Here is a 6,000-nt window from a genome sequence, read left to right on the forward strand (position 1 = left end):
CCAGCCTAGTTTAATCCTTTAATGGATGAGGTTCCAGTGGGAGACCTTATCTCCAAACAACTCAAAAGAAGTTGGCAAAATTGGCAGCCATCTGCAGAACAACACCCATGGCTGACCTCTGGCCTTCACACACACACACACACACACACACACACACACACACACATCCCTATTACCCTCCCCCCCATCCCCTCCCCCCTCATACAAATCACAAACAAGGTTAAAATAAAAAGTATGTCTATTCTGGCGCAGAACAGACTCAAAATTTGTAAATCATCACAAAAAACACAGCTGGATAGTGAACTGGGAGGGTGCCCAGGGCTCCCATGACACAAAGTGGGCTGTGTGCACCTGGCTTCTCGTCATCCATGCTCCTGTAGGTAACCGCTTACCTGTGCTCTGTAAAACTATTGCACTTGCTGGGGGCTCACTAAGCTAAACTTGGGTAGTATTCTTTCTTTGGTCTGTTTTGGGGGCTCTATGTAGGGTAAGAAGATGTTCACATCTCAGTCACATGCAACATTAACCTGTACTGGGTCTTGCATAGGTTTCTTGGTTGGTTATTCCTAATTGTCTCCCTACCTAAGAAACCAGATGGAAGATGGGCCCCACTAGTCACTCAGAACTGATTACCGAGTACTTTCTGTAAGTGGAGGAGTGTGGTGGACTTAGTTCTGGCCCTCGTGAATTTATGGTAGAGGATTGTGGGGACAGGGCATAGAAAAGTCCAGAAGCAAGTCTCTCAGGCTGCCTGGTCAGAAACCATCACTTACTACCTAAGCACGTCCATGTTTTGAGTTAAAGTTTTACTTCCCCCCAAAACACTATCGGCAAACAGTGTAGTCCTAGGTAGTACTGAGGAACGTGCCAGGACTGGGGCCTATGTACTGTTTATGTCACTCATGCCCTTTGGCATGAATACTTCTGCCCACGTGGCCAGTCAAGAAAGATCTCATCAATCTGTTTTTCCAAAGGACCTTTGTCCGACTTTGATGAACAAACAGAATCATGTTTTCAAGGATTCACCCCCATTACACACACACTCACATACAGTGACATCTGTTTGTTTTGTTGGTTGTTTTTGAAACAAGGCCTCACTATGTAGTTCTGGCTGTCCTGGAACTCAGTATTTAGACCAGGCTGGCCTCGAACTCACAGAGATCCTCCAGCCTCTACCTCCCTACTAGTGCTGGGATTAAGGGCATATACCACCATGTCTGGTGGCATATTTTAAAACATGCCTCATGGTTTTAAAAGTAGAAAATGCACACTAAAGGAGGGAACGTGTAGCTGTGGTGAGAGGTTGGGTTGACCTCTTAACTTTCCGAGAAGACTTAGTTCTTGGTAAGTTGACATTGAGCTATTTATCTGTGTGATTTAATGTCATAAAAAGTTGGAATGGATCCGCTCAATCCATAAATATTTTTTAAGCATGTACCTTCTGCCAACACTGTGCTAAGTGTTAGGACACAGCGGGAAACATTATCAACCGACATCTTATATTTTATCTGGGGAGAGGCAAATAATCACCCCTCAGATAAATACAGACTTGGAAGTCATGAGGAGGCACAGGAGATTGGAGGAGCTAACGCTGTAAAGGTATGGGATTCGGGGGTGGAGTGGGGCTGCAGATTGCACGGCTGTGCAATCTGCACGGGTGGCTCACTGAGAGACTGACACCTTTGAGCAAGGATCTAAGGATGCATGGGGAGTGGTCTGTCCAGGACTGAGGGGAGGAGGTCTTCAGGCAGGAGGAGCTTAAATGTGGGACGGAGTGTGCCTCCACTTTAATCAGTTTCGTATTGTGAAAACTTTCCCAAGCCTGGAAGAGAAACACCACATCCCCTGCTCTTAGAACATCTACTTCCTCAGTGTAGTCTGGCCAGAAATGTGTCAAGAGGAAAGCTTCAAAGGGGTAGATGTCATCGCTCTCGCCTGTAAACAAAATGCCCAAGATATTTCCCTGAGGCTTGAGGCCGGTTTCTAATTTGGCTTTTTCATCATCCTAGATGAATTTCCAAACATAGTAAAATGGGCTGTGATGAAATATAGTTCAAATGACAAGGCAAAGAGCAGCTCAGGTCCTCAAAACATTTTCATTAAGGAAAAAGGCATGGATAAAATCATTCCGCCAATGGTGCGCTAGTGTGGGGCAGTGAAATGACCGCCCAGACCGCACATTGCAAATCACAAACTGCCACTATTTGGGAGGCTGGACCATGTCAACTGCAGTCTTTGCATATCTGTTTTTTAACCTATTTAGCTAACTCTAGTCCTCTGGGTCACTTAGCTATTTCTACACGTAAAAAGAATACATTAGTTTTTTTTTTTTTTTTTTTTTTTTTATTTTAAAAGCCCAGTTGATGCCAAAGTTACCTTCCCTTCAGGCTTGCTTTCCTGATCCTGAGATTACACATAGTTCTTTGTTCATTCATCTAGAAGGGTGATGCCCTGGGCCCAAGGAGAGTGGAAATGACAGGGAGTGTGTCTTCTTGGCTCTTACCTACCACTGCAACCGGAAACGTGGACTTTGCTTGCTGGTGACATCATTCTGCAGGTAAGAGAAAGCATACCTGTTCTTCTATAGAATCCCATCTTTGAAAGGATGTGTTGCTGAATGCAAAAACTAGTTTCCCTTGTTGTACCTTCATAATTCTGTAAACGCCTCTCAGAATGGATGCTCACTTGGAAGCGAGTTCTCTGACAGCTGCCATTTTGAGTGCTCTCCCCAGTAGGAAGGTAGAGTCTTTGCTCTTTATCTCCACAAAGAGCAGTGCTATTACTATCTGGACCACTTTCCATGTTACAGGGCTGTGCTGAGAGACTTCATATCATTGTTTCTAATGCTTCCAAGCAGCAATGCTGAGAAGTGATCATCATACATTACAGGTGACAGACTAAAAAGTCACAAAGCTAAGAAGAGAGGACCATTTTGGCTAAACTTAACATGTAGGTGTGTTTCCTGATAATGCACATAGTTGTTATCTCAAATTTGTGTATTTCAAGTCACCTTTTACATTGAATTCTTAGTTTCTCAGAATATTCTATGACTATGTTTTTGAAAGATCTTATCTATTACCCATCTATCATCTATCTATCTATCTATCTATCTATCTATCTATCTATCTATCTATCTATCTATCTATCTATCTATCTTTTTATCTATCACCTGTCCATCCATCATCTATCCATCATCCATCTTTCCATTTGTCTATCATCTATCTATCTATCTATCTATCTATCTATCTATCTATCTATCATCTATCTATCTATCTATCTATCTATCTATCTATCTATCTATCTATCATCTACCTACCTACCTATCTTTCCATCTATTCACAAGGAATGAACTTCCAGAAAACTGCATATAGTACCCCAATTGAGATATGTGCATTCCAAAATAACTCTTTTAGGTCTTTTATTAATACTATTATTTTTAAATAAGATAGCAATATATTGATTAAGACACGGTTTTATATAGGTTTAGCCCCAGATTTCAATATTGATGAGGTTTTGGATTCTTGGCATTTTACTTAAAATTTCAAATTCCCTATTTTCTTGCCGATATGGTGGAGATACCAATGACCTCCCTTTTAGAACTATGTTTCTAGTGATATGTTTAATAAGTGGTGATGGCATTGTTATTCTTTGACTTGAAGGAAGTCAAATCTGCATAGCTGCTCTCAGGTCATACTTACCCTACACCATATTTGTAAATTTGGGTTCTGGATATAAGTGTAAGAACTTGAAATATCCATGCCAAGTTTCATCATATTATGCTTCAGCTGAAAGGTTCAGGAAGGATCTTGATTTTGTCACTCAGTGTAGATATCCTTCTTGTTTGTTGTCACCCACAGGTTGGTGGCACTCTTAGTATCCTTAAGCTGTTGCTGCGGGTGATTGGGAAGAGAGGTCAGCATTTGTTCTCATTTGTGGGAGCTGGCATTAGAGTTGAGTTTGACAGCTGTTCATAGGATTTTCCTTGTGCCTTTGTCTCTTTCCTAGTGATTCTTTATGTTAAGCTGCCACTGAACCAATGTTCTGTACATCTGATGGTGACATAGCTGAATCATTTAACTGTCTCCTAGATTGGAAACGGGATTATCTGGAGCTTTATACTAACCTTCTACCAATGTGCTTCTGTTTTATGCTTCTAAAACTGAGCAAATATTTGTACTTTCTACATAATATATTAAGTTAATGCATTGAGAATTTCAATAATAATCACCTCCACTTCCTCCATTGTCTCCCAGATCCATGTCTTAGCTTTCACCCTACCCTCAACTTCATGACCTCTCTCTCAATCTTATTTATTTTATTTTATTTTTTAGACACAATGATTCTGGCTTATGCTGCCCATATACGGATGGGTGTAGGGCCATCTATTGGACATGGGCAATCTACTATGGACCACACCTTTAAAGAAAACTGACTCTCTCTTTCTCTGTCTCCTAGCAACCATCAACTGTCTCTAGCTCCTCAGTTAAGAGGTTGGGAGCATGTGAGCCTCTCCCCCATTTCTGCCGGAATGTTGACTGGTTTGATCTTGTGCGGGTCTTATGCAGTCAGCTGCAGCTGCTCTGAGGTCATGAGTGCAGCAGGCCTGTCCTGTCCAGAAGACACACTTTTGTCCCAGCCCTCCCAAACCGCTGGATCTTACAATTTTTCCATTTCCCTCTCTATGATGCTCCCTGAGCCTCAGGAGAGGGGTGTGGTCCAGAGGTCTCATTTGTAGCTGAATATTCCACAGGCACTTACTCTCATTGATTGAGAGAGAATTCTCATCACCTCACACCTCTCATCATCACCTCACAATTCTTATCAGTTGATCTCTATTGATGACTTGTTGACTTTCCACCATAACCACTACACAAAGACTTCTTCATGAAGACTGATTACTAATCTATAGGTACAGAGGATTGTATTTCGAAGGTCACTTGGTACTATGTCCATTTAGCAAACTAATAGTAGTAGGTCTACCCTAGGGCTTCTGATCTCCCTAGCCATGGGCTCTTAGCCAGACTTACAATATCAGGCATGTACTTCCTCCCTTGGAGTGGACCTTAAATCCACCCAGAAAGCATTTGGTTACCCCAATAACATCATGTCACCATTGCACCATGGCCTTATTTTGCTAGGCTGGTCATTATTGTAACTCGCAGGGTTCATGACTGTGTACGGCCGCTGATGGCTTTTCACCTCCAGCTTTCTGTATAGTATCCTTTGGTGCTGGGAAAGCTAGACAGCAGGGAGGAAGGTTTGCAGTTAGCATCAGGTTGATTTTTTTCTATGTCCTGTGATCAAAATGTGTGCTGTCTTAAGCAATAGGTTCTTACCATCAAGTTCTGCTAGGTAACCATGACCAATGACAATAGGGTGTATTGTGTTGTTTTAGGGGTTTCCAGGATACCCCTGACCAACAACTGGAGGGGAGGTATCTGGCACTGTGCTTTATGTTTGGCAACCTGCGACTTTGGGGAGAAGAAAATTATCTCCTGTATAGAGAAGCTACATGAAGTGTGTGTGTGTTGTGAAAATAGCTGATTTCCATATGGCTTTTCCTTAGTGTTAGTCCTCTCCCTAGCCCCTTCTCTGCTCTACTCTCCCATTCTTCTTCCCACTTAAACCTTGGCTCCCCCCTCCATGGCTCCCTCCTTTCCTAATCATATAACCTTGTGTTTTACTATCCACCTTACCTTCAGATCCCCCACAACCATGACCTCTTTCTTCTTTCCCCATTTCCATCTTGTATGCGTGTGTGTGTGTGTGTGTGTGTGTGTGTATGTGTGTGTGTGTGTGTATGCATGCATGTGTTTGCATGTGTTGGTCAGTGGCAGGTGTCTTCCTCTATCATGGTTCTCGATGGTGGTATGAATGAGAATGTCTCCCATAAATGGAGATGATTGACTACTTGGTCCCTAGTTGGTGGCACTGTCTGGGTGATGTGGCTTTACTCTTAGAGGAAATGTGTCACTGGGGGTGGTCTTTAAGAGTTTAAAG

This window comes from Peromyscus eremicus, chromosome 2, assembly GCF_949786415.1.
Source record: "Peromyscus eremicus chromosome 2, PerEre_H2_v1, whole genome shotgun sequence".
Taxonomy (NCBI): Eukaryota; Metazoa; Chordata; class Mammalia; order Rodentia; family Cricetidae; genus Peromyscus; species Peromyscus eremicus.